Source organism: Pezoporus flaviventris, unplaced genomic scaffold (assembly GCF_033815535.1).
Source record: "Pezoporus flaviventris isolate CSIRO_AGI_PZ_B2104156 unplaced genomic scaffold, CSIRO_AGI_Pfla_v1 ptg000007l, whole genome shotgun sequence".
Taxonomy (NCBI): Eukaryota; Metazoa; Chordata; class Aves; order Psittaciformes; family Psittacidae; genus Pezoporus; species Pezoporus flaviventris.
The window spans coordinates 67,810,532-67,823,270 of record NW_026892555.1 but is presented as its reverse complement, the minus strand read 5'-3'; the positions used below and the strand labels follow the sequence as shown (position 1 = coordinate 67,823,270).

Sequence of the window (12,739 nt, the reverse complement as noted above, 5' to 3'; positions counted from 1 at the left end):
GGTGTGAGTGTTAAGGATGAGGACACTGATCATTAAAGCTGTGTCAGCTTCTCAGCAATGAATTGATGTTCTTTTTGGCTTAAGTTCAATGTTCTTTGAGTGAGAACCTTTGATTTACATTAAGTGTTTCTCAACTATTCTTGTGGGGGTATTAAGCTGATGTCGTGCTACTGTTTGTGGAGCCACCAAAGAAACAAAAATCAAAGAAATCCCACAGAAAATAGTTTAGTGGCTTCTGTTGAATGAGCTTTTTCTTCCCTCTTGCAGCTGTAGAACATACTGGCATTGCAGGTAGGTCATCTGCTAGCTCCCTTTCAGACCTTTGCCAATCCTGCTTCATGGATCAGCCAACAACTGCCTCCCTGCCTCCTGAACTGTGCTTGCACCTGTTTCCTCTTCTGGAATAAGCACTTTTGTCTGAAAAAGAGCATTGACAAAGGCTAAAGTTGCACACCCAGCCTGGCCTGATGTAAAGGACATAATATTTTCTTGATAGCTATAGAATGAAAGCGGCAGCTGTTACCATGGAAATCGTCAATTTATGAAAGAAGAGATTTTGAGGAGGCTGAACATCACCACTAATCTAGGAGATTGCAGTCAAGACAAAAGGTTAAAGTTGGAGATGTGATGATTAGGAGATAGCCACATTTTTGATAATGTGAGGATGGATACAAAGGAATTCTGTTTGATAAAAATACTGTTGTCCTGGCTAATCCCTTGAACCTATTATTTTGGATACACAACATGGATTAGACTAATCCCTAGTATAAATCCAGTGATTTGTTTTCAGACACATGTAAACTTAATGGGTATAAACAGGCACTGTGTCCTGGAAAGGTTCTTTCATGTACTTTCTTAAGATGTATTTTAAGAATTATTGTTTTACATTCCCTTCTTGGAGACATTTTCCTGGGTTTTGTTTTGTATTTTGCAAGTACAAATGTCTTCTCTGTCCAACACATTTTCTGGGGTGTGGAAATTACCATGCTTCTTCACATTTCTCCTCAAATGTGCTAAAAATGTTATCATCAAATAGAGAATAGGCTTTGTTATTTCCGCTGCACTTCCTCTGTTGATTGACTGTGCCAAGACAAAGTGAATAAAACATCATCTGCAAACAGGAATGTTTTGGGCAGATCCTCTCTACTCATTCAAAGTGCCAAATCTTCACTCTCTTCAGGATAAATTCATCTTGCCACAAGTTCTGAAAATGCAGCAATATACTATTTCTTTTAAATTTCTCAGCTTTAGAGCACTGAAACCCCATCTGCCAAACTTCATCTGAGCAGCTAATAACAATTCTAAAGCAATTCCACAGTTTGATCTGGATTATTTCAAGAAAGACTTAATTATTCTTAATTGAAGCTCCTGTTGATTGTGTTTGTGTGAGCCCTAGCTATTCAAGTAATCTTGGGCCATACAGTCTTCTATTTATTTATTTTCACTTACAAGTAGCCTGCATTATCACAGAAGCCTTTATCTGTGTAATTAGTTTTACATGGATTTTGTAATGAAGACTCTATGTGAAAAATGGAATGATAAATGTTTTTGGATATGTCCCCCAAGATGGCACCAAAAATGTCAAAGCAGTAAAAATATCACTACAGTATTCATGGAAGTGCTGAAGGACATTCTGGGACCAGTAGAAACAAGCAATAGGTCTAGGCAATTGTAAAGAGCATTATGGCATGTGATACTGCAACCACATGTAGTTTTGCCTTAACTCTTCTGTCTGGGAGACTGTTTAAGAAACTCATAGGCTTATTGTTAGGTCCCTTCTGTATAGCCTAGAGGAAAGCGTGGCATATATACTGCCTGCCCCCCTCAGCTCCTGCCTCCCCACCTCCTCCCCCTCACTGTTGTTGCTCTTTAGCATAACACTTTTTCTCTCACCTGGAGGCATCTTTCTCCAGGCGTTTCTAGTTCTATCGTTACTTAACTCTTCTATTGCTAGGCTAAACAACTTAGCTCTGTTAGGGTCTTTGCAGGGAGGATCTCCGTTTCTTCACTAATTTTAGAAGCTACTCTGCATTTTTCCTCATTTGAATTCATCTTAATTGAATGTATATAGGATTTCAGGTGAGGCACAGCCCACACTTTGGGCGTGATCACAGATGTCTCCCAGGTTCTGCTGAAAATCTCCATCCTCGTGTCCTACAGTCTCACTTGCATTTTTCATCATGTTACCTGTTTAGTCATCCTCTCATTGGTAACTATGGTCCTCGTTTGTCTCTACCTGGTCATCTCCCAGGTTACATTTGGATTTTTTGCACATACTACCCCATTTCTATGGCTCTCGGCTTGAAGCAGCTTTATTTGTATAGTTCCACTGCTCTTCTGGATTGACAATATAGGAGTGCTCAGGCACTATTGTACCTGGGTCACAATGATCAAGAACTATGGAAGGACAGCAGAAGCACCAGGATGGATCCTGGTGACCTTCACTGTTAATCTCAACTGATTTGACTCGTCCCTCCTTAATGGCACTTATCTGTTACTATTTCTTTAGCTGTTTTTTAACCACCAAAAAAGTCTTCTCCTTAGTCCTTAGATTTCTTAATAATGTATAACATGGGGTCAGATTCCTTCCTAAAGTTCTGAAAGATGAGCTCTATTACACTTCATCCATTCAGAAAATCACCTCATCCAAGAAAATTATATGGATAGTTTGTATGTTGTTCCTTGCTACATTTCATTCAATTTTTCATTTCTATCTGTATCTTTATATGTTGTCTTCCTTAAAATGTATTTTAAGGCCTTTCATGCTAATGAGGTCAAATGGAAGAGTTTGTCATTTCACAACTGCCTTCTCCTCTTATATTTCTTCACAGATTATTTATTTAAGTAAAGAAACCATGTTTATTACTTTACAGTTTCACTCCTAACTTGATGGTGCTATTAAAAATATTTGTCACTGAACCAGCATTACACATGTTGAAAGATTTTAAAAGTCAGAGATAGTGATAAACCAGACACCAAGACTGATGCATTTAAATTTTTTGAGTCAAGCTTTTAGCTGTGGTAGTTTCTATTTGCATACCCACGTTCTCATTGTTCACCCTGTCATTGTCTCTAAATTCAACTGAAACCTTCTGATTAAAGACTGTGGCAAAATATGTATTCGAGGCCTTTCTTTGTGTTGTCTTTAATCTCTACTGCATCTGTCCTCCACAGTGGCACAGCATTTTTCCTTGTCTATTTATTTTTTTATTTATACTGCCAAAGAGCCTTCTGCTATTTATTTTCATATTTTGCAAGGTACAACTCAGTTGTGTTCTTGGCAGTTAAGACTTTATGACTTCTTAGATATTTCTAGTTTGTGGACACTACCGTTGGCATTCTGTGTGGACTCTGCTTATTTCCAGTACCTTTACTTTTGACACCGTTACTCACTCAGGTTAGACCTGGGATCTCTTCTCACAATGTCCCACTAGTTGCTGGCTTCAGCTTTGTAGAAGCTACTTGTTCAATTTATTGTCCTTTATCTAAACTACAGAGTAGACATAACTTGAGAGAGATTAAATGCCATTTTTATTGACGTTTTACAATACTTTACTGTGTTAGTGCAATTCTTAAGTTCCTATGCCTATCTTGCTTCTCTCTTGTATAAATAATCCTACTCATGTCATAATAAAAGCTGTGAAGATTATTTGTGTGAGAAGAGGGTTGCAAATCAGGGTCTGCCTTCCTGAAAGTACTTTTACCAGGTGCAGCATTTTAACACAATGGTGCCTTTTTAGCTGAACTGTAAAAGCTGTTGAAGAGATGCATGTGCAGTATCAAAAGAAGTGCTTGGAAACTGAAGGATGCAGGGATTTGTCCAGATGCCCAGTATTTCTTCAATAGCCTTTTTGCCACTTGGATGAAGTTTTATTTCTGGTTTTAAAGTATTAATAGATTTTAATGGGCACCCTGGTGATTTGCAGATGTACAAGTACTGTACTGAGTGCTCAGGAAAATGGTCTTTCACACAACTAAATTTTTGCATAGAAAGAGTTTCTTGGTAACTACATATTACTTGGATTTTTGTCTGGTCTCAAGTTACATCATGGCTGTATTGCATTAACACTGGAAAACCATATTCAGCAGCAGACACTGCCCCAAAGAACTTGCAGCTGAAGTACATAAAATACGTTTGGGCCAAAGGGAGAAATCATCTTTCTATGATCACTGTGAAATGTGGGAAATAAGCCAGTGTCACCCTCTAGGGCATGACCAGTAGCTGAACCCAGTCTCCTTCACTCTCTTCCAATCAGTTGCAGGGAGATTTTTCCTATTTTCACCCATTACAGTCATTAGTAGAAGGAAATATCAGTAGGATATTGGGAATGAAAAGAGACAAATTTCATTTTGTTTTCTTACTGTTTCACTTATTTTAATAATCTGTCACTATATGACAAAGTAGTTGGTAGAAGGAGAAAGCATAGTATGCTCTCTACATAGTGTTTTTTAGAATCATAGAATAGTTAGGGTTGGAAAAGACCTTAAGCTCATCAAGTTACAGCCCGCCTGCCATGGGCAGGGACACCTCACACTAAACCATATCACCCAAGGCTCTGTCCAGCCTGGCCTTGAACACCGCCAGGGATGGAGCATTCACAGCTTCCCTGGGCATCCCATTCCAGTGCCTCACCACCCCTGCAGTAAAGAACTTCCTCCTTATATCCAATCTAAACTTCCCCTGTTTAAGTTTTAACCCTTGTCCTGTCACTACAGTCCCTAATGAAGAGTCCCTCTCCAGCATCCCTGTAGACCCTCTTCAGATACTGGAAGGCTGCTATGAGGTCTCCACGCAGCCTTCTCTTCTCTAGGCTGAACAGCCCCAACTTTCTCAGCCTATCTTCATATGGGAGGTGCTTCTGTCCCCTGATCATCCTCGTGACCCTTCTCTGGACTTGTTCCAGGTTTAGCCAATCCAGTAGTGGAGTATATATTAGCCATTCAATCTGTAGCAAGGAGAAGGCAGCGGATGTGTCAAAACCTGATCTGGCTGTTAATTTACAAATTTTGAACAATAGCATGAAATGACTGAGAAAAGCAGTAAATGACAATGTCGAAAATATTTTTGGTACATAAAAACCTTCCTTTTAGATTGAGCCTATTCATAAGTAATATGACACACAATTCGGAGAAGATATTAGGGAGTCTCTTGTACATTTAGATTTTCAGATTAGCTGGTGAGCTGCACAAATGTGACCTGAATTACGACTCTCCTGTGGTTTCTACTTACAAATCCTTCTACTAGAAATAAATTATGAAATACATTTAAAGTAATGAGGTCATGAAAAAAGAATGTTGGGGTTTTTTAAACCTAATGGACATAGCTACTTTGAATAGTGTTGTGGGGTTTTTTGCTGTGGAATAAAAAAAAACCAAAAAACCGTTCAGGTCTCTTTCACATATAAATACATGCATTTATTTCAGCAGCATCTCAGTGAATCTAGGTTTGACCAATAAAACTTACCTGGAATGTCACTCCTGGGTAGTCAGAAAGATTCGGGGATGATGAGTGAGGAATCTGGATGTGATTCAGTGCTTAATGCTGTGTCAGCTTCACAGCAAGGCAGGATCCTGGGTCATAGGAAAGAACAGCGAATCAAATTTTGTTTTGAAGAGTGTAATTTCATGTATGTACAAAGCTATTACTTACGTCTCTGGCAGCGAAGCTATGTATTATATTTACCAAAAGAGCATCAACAAATCTCATAGAAGTGGTCACATAATGGTATATTAAGGAATTTCAAAGAAATTCTGATCAAGAAGGTACTCAGGCTATGAATACCTACGGAATTGTCAGGTACCAGCGCAGTGTTGTAAAGAGCACTACAAGAGGGTTTCCGCTGGCACGAGTGTTGCAGTTACTCACCCAACAAATCTTTTGCTCAGTAATTCTTATCAAAAACAACAAAAAAATCTAAATAATTATACCACTGGTAATGTTCTTTCCCCAATCTCTGTTCTAAAACAGCCAACACAAATCTTTGTTTTGTTCTCTTTTTCTGATTGTTGGGTTTTGGTTTTTTTTAGGGAAGAAGTTGGTATCCAAACAATTAGAAACTTTTCCATCAAGGATGTGGATGGAATAGGTTAAATGAGGATAATAAATCATGGTAATAAAAAGCTGCCCCTACCAGTATATGTGTTGACTTTCTGAGCAAGTTTTTCAGAAAACAGGCTCTTAGCCTTAGTATTTTTACTCCTCCATGAACTTCCCAGGAAAGCAATTCTACTAACATTAAGGACACTCCCTCTGTTAACAGCCTGTTGTAGTGGTGGGTGTTGATTTAAAACCAAAGAGGCAAAAATAACTGGTTTAATATTCAGATGTGTGAAATGTACAGATCACTAGTTGGGAAAACACGTAATTTCTTTTAATGCTTATTTGTTAAAAATAATAGCTATTTTTGACCTAGCTTATATATCTGTGTTGATTTTTCTTAGCTCTGGAGAAAAAGCTGCAATATAAATAATGTGGCATAGCTATTTACTCAGCAGTCTGTCCAAACAGACTGACCTGATTAAGGTGAAACTTTTTCATTGCAGCAGTTTCATATTTGTGCATTAGGAGATTCGTAGTGAAAGGCATGTTCTTTTTGCAGGTTTATTTCAATAAAAACAAAGCCCATCTCAAAACCCAAATATTCAACCACAAAATCAGATTATTTTTAATTCCAAAAAGGTTCCATAATACCTTCTGAGTATTTAGATGCTTTTTACTCCTGTTCTACTTTGGGGCCTGTTTTCCTGTCTGGACCTAATCTTCTGTGACGTGTTGCTATCTCTGCTTTATGGCTATGGACATAATCTATTCTCTGATGAATTGAGGGAAATACAGTGTAATAACGTAGCTACACGAGGGAATGAGAATATGAGTCACTCAAAATTTAATATATGTGAGGGCCAAAAGCTCGTATTTAAAGCTCCCCTGGAAAATTGAATTCTTCTCTGAAAAGGGAAAAAAAAACCCCCACAAATATTTTTAATTATCTCTAGACACCTAGTTCTCATTTACTGTTGAATAGGTATGGTGACTTCAGTAACATTAGTTCACAGGAAATGAGCTTAGAATTTGAGCTGAGCAGAAACTTCATGATGTGCGTGAAATGAAAGGCTCAGTCTGAATTTATATACAAATGACTTAAACTGATAGGCAGAAGAGAAGGGTAATGGTGAATTAAGATCATGTTGGGCTATGGGTATTTTTCAGTCGTACTCTACTTGTACAGAGAACTTTTTTGCTGATGGCTCTGTTAATCCTTTCAGTTTTTAGCATTTGAGAGAGAAAGCACAAGTGGTGTGTATGTGGCATGGCCCACACGACTGAAATTCATCTGTGAACTACAGTGTCAGCTTGACATCTATTACTGTCTGAGACTCTAGGATAGGTATCTTTAAACATTGAATAACAAGCAGAAGTTGTATTTCAAAGCCTTGAAACTAGCTGCCAGTCTGAAAGCTTTCCAATTTGGCTAGAACATTCTCAGCTTGGATTGCTTAATCAATGCTCTGTTTTCACTTCAGCGGCAAAAAATAATACAAAAATAAAGCTTCTCTATTAACAAATTGTTTGTCATTTCCAAGCTGGCTGCAGAGGTCTGTGCAGTCATCTCTACTGAGTCACTAAATCTCTTATGCCTCCTCCTCTTTGGAGAGTCATTAAGCTAGAAGCATTAGCCTCTACAGGGCTGACCAGGATGGCTTGTTTTAAAACAGATCAAAACTGTTGGCCGGCACCTTGTTGAAAACTTCCCCATTATGGATCATTCTGATTGACTGAGCATAAATTAGTGCCAGTTCTTTTGTTATTTTTAACACAAGTTGCGAAGATCATCATAATTTAGCCTTTAGGCTAGGGTTGGCACAGGTATTTTGTGCATGTGAGCTCTTCCAATTTTTCTTTTTATTAACCCAAAATCTCTTGCATAGTCTGTCTATTAATTAGAAAGCTGAGTAACTGTTATTCAGTGCATCTACAAGACTGTTGAGAAACTGGGTTTCAGAAAGGCTGTTTGCCCACTTCTTCATTAGTTTTAGCTCAAGTCAACAGTGTCACTGCTTCTGAAGCCTGGATTCGTACAGGGTACACCACAACTCTGCAGTTAACCTATAGTTCTGCAACAAGCTGTTCACTACAAGTCAGCTCTGCAGACCAGCACTTCAGATGAAATGTGTTTGCCAGAGGTTCATGTCCACACATAGAGCAGTGTGCATAGATTTGCACAAGTGTGCATAGATTTGAAGGGGTTATGGAGCAGATGCACATTTCAGCTGACGTGGCCTCTGACAAAGGGGCAAATGTGGACAGCCTTTTGAAATCCTCTGTGCTAGAATTCACTTGAGCTTGTCCCTTTGGTGAGAACAAGGGGGGTGGAAGAGAGGAGAACTATCCTCTTTTCCTCCCTTGTAATTCAGGGAGATTAGTTCCTATCAGGGAGAAAGAAGGAACAGTCCTTGCCCCCAGGAAGAGCTTTGTATGCATCATGGGAGGGTGTTAGCTATGTCTTTCCTCTCATCCCCTCCATTATCTCACAAAGACAGACTCTCCTCTTCTGTAACTAGGTTTTCAGAGCTCATCAGCAAAGGTGCAGGTCCACATTTTCACAGAATACGGCTTGACTTTTTGTTAGCGTCAGAGAGAATTGAACTCTAGTATCCAAAGGCAGCTTTTAGGTCTTTTTTTTAAAGACTACACTCCAAATTAAATAATTTTGCTGTCTGACCAGTTCACAGGGACAAATTACATCTCTGTTTCCTGTCTTGTATGCTATAAATGCAATTTGAGGGTATTATATTTATTATACTTTGAACTTTAAGTATTTCCTGCAGTTTAAGGAAAACTTCATTTAAAAAAGCACTAAGCTACTGACCATGATGTAGAAATGATTTAGCAATTATTTTTAGTAATAGAGAAAGTCCAGGGGAAAAAAATTCATGGCCTACTGGGACAATTTATAAGGAAAAAAATAGGATGAAAATCATCCGATAAATGACATCATACAGTTCATCCTGGCCTAATTTGTGACTTTCAAGTTTTGAACATTTCTTAATTTGATTTGCAGGTGATGATCTGCTGTCAGAATAAATAAATCTTACAAAGTGCTGAGACTGCTCAGCCTTTTGCTGTGGTATCGCTTCCACGTGAGGGACCTGTATTATCATCTTTCTTCAAGTATCTTCTCTCCTGTGGTAAGTTTTTCTGACATAAAATCTTCCTTCTGTGTCAGGAGTTTTAAGAAGAAGGAGTGAGGCGAGTTCTGGTCCTTGATTTTGTTGGTAGAACTGGAAGCTACAGTCAGTAAACCTAGTTGTACTCATGTTGAACACATGTAAGGCTGTGGAGTACAGCAAATACCACAGAACTAGATTACAGGTGTCACTAAGTGTAGTTTGTATTCACTTTGTCCCCATTAAGTGGATCACATTTGCACAGTGTGTAAGATTTCTCTACTTGTCTTATTGTTTGCAGTTATCTTTTTTTTAAATATTGGCATCTGTATTTGCGACTTTCGACTTTCAAAGTGATGTCAGTCCCTCTGAATAATTAAAAAAGAGCCTGTCATCCAGTATTAAAAAGAAACAAACAAAAATCCATGAATAATTCTGACAACTAGCCTTTAGAATGGAGAAGTAATTAGTTCTTACTGAGCTTGGTCCAAAGATCATCAAAGGAATTTGGAGTCTTTCCATTAAAGTTAATTGACTTCAGAGCAAAGTTCTTTCTTGGACACACTGGCTTAGCCGCACAATCACCCTGCTACCTGTCAGCAACATCACCCACAGACAGGGTGTGTTAGGTGTCCTATTTGACATTGTTTCTGGTAAAGATGATGCCTAAGTTGATGATGCCCCTATAGAGGACGTTGAAAAAACTTTGTGCCCTGAGTACCTGTTTATTTGGCAGTCACCAAAGCCTGCAGCTTTCGCTCATTCCAGGATCACTGTGGAGCTTTCATCAGAAGTGTCAACATTAACAAGATTTTAAACTGCAGGCGAATATAGAACATCGTTTGATCCTGGCAAAGAACTGTTTGCCTCAGCACTTGTGGGATAATGTAGAGTAAGCAGCAAATCATTGATGAATCTGTAATGCTACACCAGTCTCAGGAGTGCTCAGGCAAAATTGCTGCAAAGAAGAAGGAAAGACACCAAAAGTGATTAAATGTGGCGGTAGATTCAGACCTTGGGAGACCTCTAGGGAGACTCTTCTTTTTAAAAAAAGAAAAACAGAAAGGAGAAAAGGAAAAGGGGTACAAAATTATGTGTTTAACCCTTTCATTCCGGCTTAATAAAAACCAAAAGGAAAGCACAGATGCTGAATGTTTACTAAACTTTAGTTGGCCTGGAATCATCCTTGCAGTTGACTTCTCGCCATTATCCACAAGTTTCTAGTGAAAATGGCTATGAGGCCATTAATTCTCATCACTGTTATTTGCTTTTGCTGTCTATAGAGATAAATAATAAACATAAAATCTGTGCAACACTAATAGATCAAAGTATTTAATCTTTCTTTGCTTTTTTAAAACGTGGCAAATTCACTGACAATATTCAGCAGTACTTGAATGGTGATGAGAGAACATCAGTGGAATTGCACTGTCAAAATGCTACAACACATCTGTCAATGCAGACAGTTGGTCCTTGGACTAACATTTCAGTGGGTGCTTACTTGCTCTCCATCACTGTTTTGTCTTGTATCTGTCTGACATAGTTCAAGTATAGAACCAGTGGGGTCAGTGGAGGTTCTTCTGTAGTCATGGCTCAGTTTCCATCCCTGTTATGTATTTGCTCTTGTAAAATAGGTGAGTTGCACCTGGGCCAGTCATACTAGGGTTTACAGAGCTTCCTTTCTTACACCCTGGCTTCTTGGATAGTCTGCTTCGTGACAGGGCTTTGTTTCCTACCTAGCATGTTTCTGTGCCTAGGGAGTAGGGCTCCAATTTCATTTGGTGCCCCAGGTTACTTAGCAAACAAATTTAATTTAGTCAGTTTCAAATAATGACATCAAGGTAAAAAAACTCCCTATCACATTAATTATCCTCAGAGTATTGCACTCCCTTTGCAAATTTATTTTGGAGACTAAGAAAGGTTATACTGCAGTATTAAATACAGTCATCTGTTTGGATGAAAGTAGTTGCAAAGTTCCAGCTGATACTCATGTGAAGTTTAGATTTGAGCATACATTCCACCTACTGATACCAAAAATACCAAGTTAATGTACCAAAAATAAACATTCATGTCAAGAAAACAAAGTTTTTAAGTGATTATTCTGAAAATTTCAGTAGCATTTTGCAGCCATTTGCATTGCATGATTCATGCTTGAAATATTGTTTCTTACCTTCTCTTAAATATACTTCTCTATTGTTTAAAATGAAGATGCCTTTTATTTTCCACTAGCTGTTGGTTCTGGAGGTAGATGGGGATGATTGTTAGTCTTTCATTGTTTGCAGCAGTGGGGATATCACTTCAGACTATATTGGGCTTAGATGATGTAAGGATTTTTAGTTTCATGCTAGTGGGCATGCTTCCAGGCCAGTGAACATCCAAAAGAATTTTAGTCTCTAAGGTACAATCAGAAGAGTGTTGGCATTCTGGATGGGCAAAGCAGCCCATAAATCAGCAATGTAGGTCTGCATGTTCCATGAAAAAAGGGCCCGAGGAGGCTTTTAAAATCTGTCATAAAGCACATGCTCAAGGGATTCGGCAGGTCTTAAGAAGAGAATCTACAAAAAGGAATAATTATCTTGGGGAACAAACAAGAGGAATTAGAGGTGTGTGGACTTCTACAGGGGTATAATAGGCATCACAGAAACATGGTGGGATGGCTCCTATGACTGGAGTGTTGGAATGGAAGGTTACAGGCCTGGCAGGCGGGGAGGGGGAGTTGCCCTTTATGTTAGGGATAGGCTGGAGAGTATGGAACTCTGTCTGGGGCAGGTGAGCAGTTAACAGAGAGTTTGTGGGTCAGGGTTAAAGGGAATATAGCTATGGGAGACATTACTGTGGGGATCTGTTACAGACCGCCTGACCAAGGAGAACCTGCGGATGAAGCACTCCATAGACAGATAGGAAAAGCCTCACGCTCACAGGCCTTTGTTCTCATGGGTGACTTCAACCACCCTGACATCTGTTGGAAGGACGGTACGGCCCGGCACAAGCAATCCAGGAGGTTCCTCGATTGTGTGGAAGACAACTTCCTTCTGCAAGTAATAGAGGAGCCAACGAGGAGAGGTGCCATGCTTGACCTCGTGCTCACCAACAGGGAAGGGCTCAGTGGAAATGTGACTCTCCAGGGCAGCCTTGGATGCAGCGATCATGAGATGATTGAATTTGAGATCCTCAGGACAGTGAGAAGAGCATGCAGCAAGCTCACTGTGCTGGACTTCAAAAGAGCAGACTTTGGCCTCTTCAGGAACCTGCTTAGTAAGGTTCCATGGGATACAGCCCTAGAATGCAGGGGGGTTCAAGACTGTTGGTTGATATTCAAGGATCACCTGCTACAAGCTCAGGAGTGTTGCATCCCAACTAGAAGGAAGTGCAGCAGGAGGGCCAGGAGACCTCCTTGGGTGGATAAGGAGCTGCTGAGGAAAATTCAAATGAAAAAAGAGGCTTGTAATAAGTGGAAGCAAGGACAGGTGGAAGGAAGAGTACAGGGATGTTGTCCGGAAAGCTAAGGCCCAGTTAGAATTAAACTTAGCTAGAGGTATTAAAGATAACAGGAAGGGATTCTTTAGGTACATAGCAA

At 39.4% G+C, this 12,739-nt stretch overlaps 1 long non-coding RNA gene across 1 annotated transcript in view; it reads left to right on the top strand.

Annotated features, from left to right (window-relative positions):
* LOC133267112 (uncharacterized) overlaps positions 1-12,739 on the top strand; it is an 85,847-nt gene that overhangs the window by 9,227 nt on the left and 63,881 nt on the right. The window contains exon 2 of the long non-coding RNA XR_009742638.1: positions 9,060-9,186. This is a non-coding gene — a long non-coding RNA (uncharacterized LOC133267112). The remainder of the gene's footprint in view (positions 1-9,059; positions 9,187-12,739) is intronic.